The sequence below is a fragment of the Dinoponera quadriceps genome, unplaced genomic scaffold, assembly GCF_001313825.1.
Source record: "Dinoponera quadriceps isolate SergipeBrazil2010 unplaced genomic scaffold, ASM131382v1 scaffold1352, whole genome shotgun sequence".
Taxonomy (NCBI): Eukaryota; Metazoa; Arthropoda; class Insecta; order Hymenoptera; family Formicidae; genus Dinoponera; species Dinoponera quadriceps.
Genome location: NW_014555567.1, coordinates 1861771 through 1873907, shown reverse-complemented (window position 1 = coordinate 1873907; position 12137 = coordinate 1861771). Strand labels below are relative to the sequence as shown.

At 42.3% G+C, this 12137-nt stretch overlaps 1 protein-coding gene and 1 long non-coding RNA gene across 3 annotated transcripts in view; one reads left to right on the top strand and one right to left on the bottom strand.

Moving 5' to 3' along the window:
- LOC106744675 (prolyl 4-hydroxylase subunit alpha-2) overlaps positions 1-12137 on the top strand; it is a 148890-nt gene that overhangs the window by 54630 nt on the left and 82123 nt on the right. The gene's annotated exons all lie outside the window — the stretch shown is intronic.
- Positions 4777-12137, bottom strand: part of LOC106744681 — a 69745-nt gene continuing 62384 nt past the window's right edge. The window contains exon 3 of the long non-coding RNA XR_001374470.1: positions 4777-5134. This is a non-coding gene — a long non-coding RNA (uncharacterized LOC106744681). The remainder of the gene's footprint in view (positions 5135-12137) is intronic.

Here is a 12137-nt window from a genome sequence, read left to right as displayed (position 1 = left end):
CGCCGCAGCATAATAATTCAGGACTAATTGCTGTGCTTGCGGTAATTATTTTCTCGTATGTGCGAAGGTCCTCGCCGGATCACCCGCAGCCGGCTGCACTTTTACAAGGTAATGGCTGTTGTGAAAATTTTATCGCGCCAGCTAATTCCGCCCGTATCTCCGCTACGGCGCACTTTATTAATCCGCACGGAGGGAATGTGTCGGTGTGATTCACTTTACTAAGTGACGAAATTTACATTCATAAATGAAAATGTAACGAGACGAATTTTTACCTTCTTCGATATTTTACAATTACGAATGATTTTGAGTAGATTAAATTTTATTCTTCTATAGTAATGGGAAAAGAGATTCTACCAATATTTGAAACAGTATTAATCGTAGATTATTGACAGTATATTTATACTTCTTTAAATGTAATTTCTTTATTTATGAGAGATTTTTTAAGATGGAAATTTGCTTCACCTTTGAGATCTCGGGGAAATAGGGGAATGAAAATTCCCCTTTTCAACGACTTTATCGTCACCCAGCAATGATCGACGGGCTAGACGCTTTCGAGTCTGGAATTCGATATCGAATTGGGCCTTAATGAACAAACCATTATTCGAAATGGAGATTAGTCGATCAGCTATTATCAAATGATCATAGGGAGGTATTACGCGCATGATTATTCATAGTAGCGCCGGCGCTGCTAGCTTTGCTCGTACTGATTTAGAAGTGATCGATTGTTCTGATTTATCATCGATAAATGATGTATTCGTGAAAATTCATGTATGACTCTTCGCTGATTATTGCCGAATTTCGCCGAGATTTTCAGCATTTCAAGCAAAATGTTACGCTCGCGAGTAAGCCGAGACGATAAAAACGCGCGCTGAAAATTCCGATAAAAATTGTATAATAGGATTCGGTCAAGGTTCGGGGGCTTCGGCAATGAAATTTTCGAAATCACGAGAAGCCGCGGGTTACGCACGAGCGCGTAATTGATGGGAAAATAAAAGCCGAAAAAAAGCGAAAAATGGGCGAATCGAAACGAATTTAAAAGAATTTAATCTCGCGCCACTGTACACGCGTAATATTCGAAATCAAGAATTTTAACGACGAATCGGGTATTAATTCGTCGTGTCACATACGTGATTTTCGGGGGATTTTAACGTGAGAGGATTCCTGACGGGAGAGTTTACGGCTCCCTCGCTTTTCCATCTGTGACGTTGAGCCGCGAATGTTCGGGGAAACGACAAGACCGTCTAATGAGCAGACTAGACCGTACACAGCGCGGATCCGTGAATGGAGATAAGCTTAAGTCGACCGTCACCGGTTGCTCGTCGTCTACGACCCGGCGAATGCTGTACCGTACGTACGTCGCCGCGCTACGTACACAGGATGTAGGTGTTCTAGCGGTAGTTGTATCCAGACAGCTCCTTCAGGCACTTCGGCTTATTGTTGGATCCTTCTCGCGACGAGATTCGCGCTATCTTCCGTTACCCAGCGTAGCCTGTCGGTCGGTCTTACGATAATCCACAATGCCGCCAGAGAAAAACGGCGTTTCACTGGATTTGGCGGCACACTTCATGCTAGAACGGTATCTCTTCGCCCCTCAATGGCACCCCGGGGGTTGGTATACTGCAAACTTTTGCGAGGAACTTGGCAACTTGGAATAAAACAATTCATGGCCCTGTATTTCTTAATGAGGGAATATACGTATCTAAAGACTGTCGAGAAAACGTGTTCAAGCATCTGGAAGGGAATATTTTTACACTTTAATATTAGATATTATTAATGAATGAATGGATATTTTTCGCTTGTCTTTTTCTGTTTCTCTTTCCTATAAATGTGTGTGTATGTGCACGCATTTCGTTTGCATACACATTCCGCGCTTTTAAGACAAAAATATATTCTCTAAACACGGGGAAAGCAAATTTGCTAGAACAGTAAATTGTTTGTTAATATAGCGACAACAAAAATGTTTGCTTGGACCGTGATTTGTTAAAGCATTAATTGCTATTTGCTGACAGGGTCTTCCATTAAAAGGTTTCATTTTAAATTAATACAAAAACAAATTTGTTTTTGAGAGACCTGTGATATTTTTATTTTAACCCAAAGTACAGATTGTGCGATTAAACGTGGAATACCATATCAGCCGCCTCGACTTTTCTCGCAAATGATCATTCTTTTGAGGAAATTTTCCATCATGTTTTCGCACAATCACGGCTCAATTTCGCCAATAATAGTTCGAATATTGTCTTTGAGCGTTTGAGTCGTTTGCGGGGCATCGGTGTAAATCTTCACATAATCCCAAAAGAAGAAGTCCAGCGGTGTCAAATCGCACGATCTAGGCGGCCAGTTCAAACCTCCGTCGTTGCGCGAAATGACACGTTCAGGAAACTTCTCACGTAATAACGCGATCGTTTCACAGCTTATGTGGCACGTAGCCCCATCCTGCTGAAATCTTTGTCCTTCTTTGTGCAAAATGCGGTGCAGGTTTGTGAAATGCCCAATGGCTGCGAACGTCTTGCAATAGACATCTGGATTTTCCGCGACACTTTCAGCCACAGCAGCAATGTTTTCAGTTGATTTGGCTGGCCGAGCACGGGTTCGGTTCTTAACATCACTAATCTGATCGAGACGTTCAAATTTATCGATTAAATACACATTTGCTGGACGAAAAGGCGTTTCTCTGCGACCGAAACTGATATGGATTATGCGAACTGTCCCCGTAAAATTTTCACCATGTTTGTATTAAGTTCTCACTATTTCCGTATGTTGCTCAAGCGATCCATTGTTATTAATCGCATAGTTTTTATTCGACAGCTGACAAATATGATAGCTCTTAATGCTGACAAATATGACACCTCTTCATGGAAGACCCTCTAGCAGCAAAATAATTTGGTTATGCCAACTCAATTTTTTATTGCTGCCGCAATGCTACAATAGCAAAATTATATTTATAAATTATAGTTATGTAACAAGTCTTTTTACTGTCACTATATTAATAAACAATTTGCTGTTCCAGCAAAATTTGTTTTTTCCATGTAGAGTATTAGATACGTTAGTTGTTCAACTGCGAATTGATGTTCTGAGAGACTTCGTACTCACGATACACGTAAACTATTCGTATACACCTGCAATGACGACCTTTCCTATGCCACGAAGATTGGACAGGATTGTGCAACGCGTTGCAAAACGCGACGTATGCTCTTTACGGAAACGAACGCTCCGTAAATACGAACGACACGGATCTACGCTCGCAAGACAGTCTCTCTCGGTATTGAAACGTTTAAGTGATTGAAATTACGACACTCGGGTAAATGTTGGATCGACGTATCGATTTCATCAAGAGCGTAACAAGGAAAATGAAGGAGTGTCGATTCCGCAACAGAAATTCTTGAAAATATTTCACGTTACACACACATTAGCTGAACAATATTCACACGGACGTTTGAAATCACTTCAAGTTAATCGCGCCGAGGAATCTCGAGGCAAGCAACGATGCAGTCTCTGTTTTATTAAAAATCCGAGCCAAGATTTCCAGCAACGTTTAGTAGATACCGTGTTTGTAGAGACGCGTTTAATTCACTTTCGAGCGCTGGATATGGACAGAGCGTTTCGCGCGATAGTTCCGCAGTATACTGTATTTCACGAGAATGAAAGGGTAGAACTAGAGAACCAACTAGCAACAGCAAGTACAACTCGGTTGGACGAATGCCGCGGGGCAGACGTGAACGACGACGGGTAGAAAGTGCAGTACTAGCGTAGTCGAAACTTTAAGGTCTTTATACTGGATTCATCTATTGGAACTGCTGTCTGTACATATCGTCGCCGGCGTTGTTACATGGTTCTTTTAAAAGCGCAAAATATTACTAGGGAAATCGGGAGAAGTGAAAAAACCTCCGAAAAAACGCTTGAAAGGCGCGAGAGAGTGGACGAGATGAAGAGAAAAAAAGTGGAGAAAGAAAGAGAGAGAGAAGAAGAGAACCTTTTTAATTTGAAAACTCTCTCTCCGCCGCATTTCCAGCGTCTGCTCTTTCCTCTTCCTGGAAAGAGGATAAGCTTCCTGTATTTGTGGGCTACCGTGCTTTACTTACCGCTGCTGTATAATAGCTACGTTCCTAAAGCGCTAAAGGGAAGAGTTGCAGCCCGACCGTTATTCACGTTTGTCGCTTTAGCAGCTGCACGAGTCGTTACTCGTTGCTCGTGGTTTATTCGCGGCTGCTAAGTGGCAAGGTACATCGAAAACGGAGCTGCCCACAGTTTCCTCGCATAATTCCGGAGTTTGCCATCTCGCGGTTAACACGGCGCGCGACACAACGCGTCCCACGAGACAGCCGTCGCGACAAGTCGGCACACTCGTTCACGCGATTATCTCATCGTACGGAGAATGATGCGCGTCAGATTACAGTGTCTATGCATCCTCCGCGATTACTTTCACCCGCCTCGTGAACGACATGTTCGTCTTGAAGCCTCGACGGATCTGCGACGTAGTAAGAGAAGAGCTGAAATACGCGTTCCTTCACGAAATTTACATCGAGAGTCATCGATTGATTCCTCTGACGAGTTTTTATTTCTCGATCGCCACGGGGAGTCGAAGACAAATAGTTTTACCTGGTGATATAAAATTTCCATTAATAGAAAAATATTTATTTTTAAGATGCGAAAAAACATCTCTTTCGCGTTTATACATGGCCGTGGNGGGGGGGGGGGGGAAGAGAAGAAAAGTTTCGACGAAACGATGGAAGCCGCGGAGATTGAAAAGATTCCGCGCGGTGCGCTTTTAACTCCGGCTTTATTTTAATCATCCGCCATGATGCTACATTCCAGTCTCTTTGTTATTTGTACTCTTTACTAAGGAGAATAACGAATGCAACGTTCCAACCAGGAGCCTTCGAAAGTATGATTGATAGCGCGGAATTTACACCGGTGAAATGCTACTACGCTATATCTCCATATTTTCTTTCGCGAGCGTCATTTGTTACGAGCGAAAACGCCGTAACGTTTGATCCTAATGGTTTTATTATCTCCGTCGTTCGTATTCCGTTTTCGGTCCCGGCGTTCCGTACGCGCGCCAGTTGAGACATCTGTCCATCCGCCACATGGAAAGCGTGCTTTCCTCCGCGTATATGCCACTCCATCCATATGCAATCTGTAAAGTAGCCGTAACATTAGCAGCCGCGAGCGATGCGCGGCGTTATAGACGTTAATAATGCACGCTTATAATCTGTCCGATTTAATTCGTCCCTCTCTTGAAATAAAAACGCATTTACGTCCCCCCGATTTGTCTCCATCTTTCTTATCCGTCAAAGCGACAAATATAATGTCTCGCCGAAAAGAGAAAAAAACTCCCGTAATGAAAAATTCACGAGAATTCACGTCTTCTAAATAATATTTCAGCGGGGAAATTAAATATACGTTTGATTGATATAACTTCGATTACATTTCCCATTTCTCTTAATGAGAAGTTAATATCTTAATTTCATATCGATAAAATCTGGAAATTTGCAAAGCGTGAAGCGGCGCAAATCTGAAATACGTTTGCGTTTTCATATTCCATTGAATATTCTATCCGGATATCGACATAGTAATATTAATTTGATTACATTTTGGCGTTCACGTAATTTCTCTCGAACGTCGAAAACGTAATTCTTCGCGATTATTTTATTTCCAACGCGCGTAGAGAGTATTTGCGCGACATTGTCTCTGGCGATTTTTCCAGACGCGCGTCATTAGTCAATTAATATCGGACTTGTCCATCGTAATCACATGTTAGCATGACATCCATCGTAACAGAGACGCGTGCTAAACATTCGATCGTGGAATGTTCATTTCCGCTAGCGTCGTAGGACAATGAACGTTAAACGGATCCTGCCGTAGGGCAGACAGGATACGACCAGCGTGCATATACGTCCGCCAAGTGATGTATATACACGTAGTGCCTGCAAATGGCAACTTCGGGATGGTCTACGCGCATAATCAGATGCAGCAACGAGCATTCAATTAGCTCCGGTAAGCAATGCATTCGCCGGTGTAAAGGATGATCGTTCCGATTTGCTCACTCGACGAAAAAACGGGAATGGTTAACGAGCGAGAGCAGATTTAGAATAAATTTTAATGTGGATTGAATTTTTATGGGAAAAAATACAGGGTGTTGCATCAACATATGATCCATTACGACGGGTTGCCTGCCCAAAGGCACGTGCGTCCAGATGTTAATTTCGGATTTGTCGATTTAGTCATACTTTTCCAACGTAGTTAAAGCGTTCCTAATTATCATCCTAATTATCATAATAAAAAAAAAAGGTATGCGAGTGACCATATCGACAAGTCCGAATTTGCCATCTGGGGCAGGTAACCCGTCGTATGATGGGTCATATGTTGATGCAACACTTTGTACATATAATTCGTCTAGATTAAATATCTTAAACTCTAAATTCTTTCGTTCTCTCTCTCTCTCTCTCTCTATCTCTTTGTCTCTCCAAATTAGTACATTATCTCCCCCTGATGTTCTTTTCTAATCTTATGAATTTTTAATTAATCTTTATGTTGTTGGTGACAGGAAAGCTGAGAGAGAAAAATGGAAATTTTTAATTATTTGAAATATTCAATTTCTTTATATACATTATTCGAAGAAATTTTAAAATTTTTTCAATTTTCTTCAATTATCGTCAGTTTTTCCTATTATACTATATACAACATTTAGTACACAACATTTTGCACTTTTGTTAAAATCGCCCTTGTTAAAATGTTTGTGTTAAATTTTTAATATACCCATGTGTTAATTTAACATATTGTGTTTATTTTGCCTTAATATTTTGTGTTGATATTTAACACATGTAAGTGTTAAAGTAACACATTTTACACTTCAGTGTCGTTTAATATATCATGGATATTAATTGTTGACATAATATTTGTGTAACTTTTCACCTTGTGTTAAATTGACACAAAATTTGTTATCATAAGCATAAAGTGATAGTTAAATGTTTATTCCCAAGGTACATCATTTTCCGTATGATAGATGTTTTTTTTTTTTAAGTGAATCGATACCGTTTATAAATTGCTAGCAAATTGTCTCCGTGCAATCACATCCGCTCGTGAAATCGAAATCGACGCAGTCAGCAACGATAACAAACAGCCACATGAATGGCAAATAAACGAATTGTTGGTCGAAATTGGAACACAACATCGACGTACGAATAATTCAATTCTAACGCAAGCAGCGACGTCATCTTTTTACGTTATCTCAACTGACATCTAAAAATAATTCAATGATATCGTCGTGCATTTTTTACGAGTGCACGTTGCCAACAATGTCACCGAGACGGTCAGAAATTATTCAGTCCACTCATCCCGCCGTTCTCGATTTATCCTCGAGGTCGATGCACTTCTCCTCGCATATGTGTGTCTATCCATGCCGCGAATAGTATTTAGCCGGTGATCCGATCGAAGAATATAACTCCTGTTTAAAGATTCACGCAGCCCGATTTGGTTTCGCGCATTCGTCTCGCGGCATGATATCACTCTGTCACTAAATGTCGGCAAGTGCCAAAGATCCGTTTGCGCGATTGTAGTTCACACGAACGCAAACATCGTGTACTCTCGAAAAACCAAAGTGGATTAAGTTCTCGCATTTCACTCTCGCGATTCTCATTCCTTTTTCGGACGAGGCGACATTATTAATGTAACCGTACTTGTTACATCGCACGTTCTCGTCCGCCGCTGGGTCCCAACCTTTCCACGCACATGTCTCTCTCTCTCTCTCTCTTCGAGTATATAAAGTGGGAAACGGCGACGAGCATAGACCCAATTTCGCGAGTGCCAAGATCTAATTGGCGGTAGCGCGGAAATTGTGACAAAAAGCAGACCGCGAGAGAGCGCGAAAGCCACGATTTTTCATCCGGATAAGCATCCGACTGGCCGCTGGTAATAAGCGGCTGTTTCTTTGTCGCGAAATCTCGCCTCTTTTGCCGCTCGCTCGCCAAAGCGTTGGGAGTGACGGCAGTACCGGTGGGTTACGATGCAAAACGAGGAAAAAGAGAAAAAAAGGGTAGTACTCGAATCAACTCGCGTCCGACGACTATTTGTCACGCAGCGCGCCCGCCGTTTCTTCATAAGGTGCTCGGTTTACGCATTAATCCAGCTAGATGAGAGGAAAAAAAGTTGTGCAAACAGCGTTTCAACGTAGGCAGCCGGCGTTTTATCCACCACCCTTCCGCCGCTTCTCCTCTTTCCTCTTGTTCTCCGCCCTTTCCCTCGCCCTTAACGCATGCCATGCAGCGCGAGAAGCGAGAGTATGACACGCAAGCTCGTAATTAAGCCGAGCTTTAATTTATCGCTTGTAATTCGTAATTGTCAACGGCGATGCGGGAACGAAAAAGAAAAAAAAGAAAGAAAGAGAGAGAAAACGCGGAAACGCCGGGAAATAATAATGCTAATTTGAGCAAACACAACCGGCGGGGAGAGGCGATTAATAACGGCGGATTTACGGTAAACGATCGAACGCACGGTAATCGTCAAAACAAACGAATTAATTCAACGGGATGACACGCGGATAGGAAGACGGATAAATAGCGGCGCCGGTTGTACCAAGTTAGCCGATTAACGCTCAGCTCGGGGCTTGATTTTTTTTAATTTTGGCGTGTTGCACACATCGTGGTGCATACGCGCGAACTGCTATTATTTAATAAACAAATGCGGATAAAAAACAAACGAACGGTTTAAATGCTCGCTTTAAAATCTATTAACCCTGCTCTCGCTGAATGTCCCTTTTATTATTCCTCCGCTCGGATAGTTTCATCCGCTGTCGGAAATTTTGGGGAAAAACGTTTTCATAGTTCCCGTCGCGCCATTACACCTTGATGTCGCGCGCATTTTAGCGCAGCGTTAAGCTGATGAGCCAAATGGATCGGCGGCGTATAACCTGCGCGTTTGATCCGCACGGATAGATGAATTTCGTTCGCTTCGCTATTGCGAATTTAATATTTCTCGACAATCTCGCCCGCCTCCTCGTTCCATATCTTTCTAACGATCGCGCACCACCGAAGGGTCGGTGTGTTCGGGATTGTAATTTCAACTCCTGGTAGGCGAGCGTTTACACGTATGCAACGTCGCAGCGCGAAAAGTTTTTCGCTATATATATGCGCGCACACATTTTCCCGCCGTAGGTGGCGAAGAAGACGGCGCCGAGACTTTCGCGAAGTCGTGAGAAATTAAAGTTTCGCGCAGAGGAACTCGATCCCGTAGCTCTCGTCCGACTCCTTCAGTCGTTCCTTCAGAGCTCCACCGGCTGCTATTGCCGCTGCTTCTGGTGGTAGGGATATTGCGGTCGCCAAGGGAAATAAATCGCGCAATATGGGCGGGCGCGCGCGGATTTTACGACGGGAGGAACGGCGACTTTAAGAATGCATCTCGGCCGGGTCCGACCAGCTTCAAATTAATCCGCGTGCGAAACGCGAGAAAGCTCCGTTTTCCGTGTTCGCAGCTGTTTCCAGCGATCCCCAACGCGAGTAACTTCCCGCCTGCCGAAGGGGAACTTGGGCACGAGAATCGGAGCGACTTGAGTCGATTACCGTCGTAGATTAACCTTCGGTAAGATCGCTTTAAAGGCTCGCCGTAGCTCACTTTTTCTGTTTATTTGCATATCTTGCAGATGCAGATGATGCGTTTATTAATTTACTAACTTCTCGAGAGGCCCTTCTCTTTCGGAACGAAGGGCTCGGAGAAAATAGATTGAGGGTCACGATGGAGTCGAAACTAGATTACATGCTTCTTCTGTACACACTCAGAGAAAAATATAATAAGTAACACAACTATATGAATTTTGTACATAGAATTAATGCATATGATTTAATCAACTGTTTTATAGTTATCGCAACTAAATCTGAATGGTTACGATAACTATAATAAGAGTTTATGTTATGCTGTGTGCCAGACAGAATTGCGATAACTATAAAATAAATTAACTCTAGAACATCACATTTGGATGCACCACATCTATGTTGTAGGAGGTTGCAATTGGTAGGGGAAAAAACTTATGTTTATAACTCTCTCCATGCTGCGCATTTGCCGTTTAGTAGATGTAGGGACGTCATTAAAATCAGTCTTGGATGTGCTACTCCTATGTAAACACGAGTGTATTTGCAACATATTATTGTTTCTTATTTTTTCTAAAATCACATCTTTTATCTTTAAAAAATGACAATTCTTTTTATACAATACGACTTTATAAAAAAAATATTTTCTTTATTTATCGCTTTTATCGGCAAATTACGTTTTTATGATTAGGAAATTCGGAAATTCTTTTTACAAAATTAATTCTTTTTAAGCATGAATCAATGGTTATAATGACATAGGTACATTCCTGACATTTTATCGCTTAAATTAAAAAAAAATTTGTTTAAAGATATCCACTTTCCGAAGAATTATTAATAGTTGTAAATAACTGGATGTAGTTTATTCAGTGTGGTGAAATCGGGAGTTACTAGAACTGTGACCAAATATGACTACTCTGAAAATAGTAAAGAAAGAATATATAGAGGATCATGAAGAGCCAACATGGATGTTATATAGTGCCGTTTAAATATTAATATCGTCAATATTAATATCAGAGTAGGGGGGAATAAAAATATTTGGCATTACAACGCACATACTGAATATTCTCCAAACCACGTACGCGGGGAATTAACCTCCCATGTTTAAACCGATCCTTGATTTCTGGTAATATTATTATAAATTCTAAATCCCCTTAAAATCCCTACCAAAATTTTTTATTCCACTCATCATGTTGCAAAAAATACAGCCAGGAGATATAATATAGTTTATTAACAAATATATGCATTAAATTTACATACAAAATTATAAGTGTCACTTTTATGGTTGCCATGATTATGTATTTTTCTCTGAGTAAAATATAAGAGCAAGCGTAATGAAATACTGGGTATGCGCCACCTAAATCGGTTTTACTCCAAAATACATGGACTGGAAATTCCATTTGAAGGGAGATACGGTGTCAGGGAATCGCCGATCATTCGTTCATATTAATCGGGCTGCTAACGAATGGAAATAGGACAGCAAAGTTCAACGTCTTCGCATCCCTTTCGTTTTGCACCGCGAACTGTATTTCCCTTGGTCCTAGGATAGAGCGATGATTCGAATATCAAATTAGAAGATTCCTCCTCATGTCTCTCAGTAAAAAGTCGAAGAGCCGAAGAGAGTAGTCATCTCGGCTGCGGTTAAAACCCGAGAGAAGAGGGCTGCTTAATGTCTCCATTCCGTAAAACCGATAATTCGCCGCGCTTATATTTACCGAGATTATCGATCAGCTCGCTGGCGAATTGAAATTCCGCGGACGAGTGCATCTAGATGCGCTCGGCGCAATGACGCAGTCGCTTCGGCACCCGAAACGTGAATACATCATGTATGCGCCGACTCCGCAGCACTCCAGGGCGTCATGCGTAGGAACGACCCACGCACACGCGTCTCTTCATCGTAGGAGACATCGTGGGGGCATCGAGGGGACAACATGCGGAAGGGAAGAACCAGGCAAAAAGGAACGACGGTTTCGTCGAGGGGAGCAAGCGAGAGCGAGAGAGAGAGCAAGCCGAAGCGCTAACATAAGAACCGGCCGGCGTGCAAGAAAGCAGACGCGTGTACAGGCGAGAATGGCACGTGTGTACAGGGTGGTCCAGCAGCAACCGGTCGTTTACCTTCGACTTTCGGCCACCGTATAAGGCGATGGATTCCTCTCTCTCGCTCTTTCTCCCGACCTCTGTGTTGGTCATATCTCGTATTTGCCGATTCGAAGTGCCGAGGGGAAAGAAAGGGGCAGGAAAGGAATTGCGACGGAAATTGTATTGAGAGCGGATTTCACGTTTCTCTCGTGTGTGACACGCGCAGCAGTTTGTATTGATAATATTGATAATACGCGCATGGATACTTTGCACGCGCGTATTCGCAGATACATTTAATTTTTTATGAAAATCTCGTTTGACGTTGCTCTCGTAATTATTCGATTATTTTTGATTGTACACTGCACGATGAAAACATTCGTCACCTAAGCGCACTCGGAACAAGTGGATGTATTTACGAACGAATATACGAGTGTCATAAAATTGAAAACACAGACAGTGTAAATCATGAGATGTGGGGGGGGG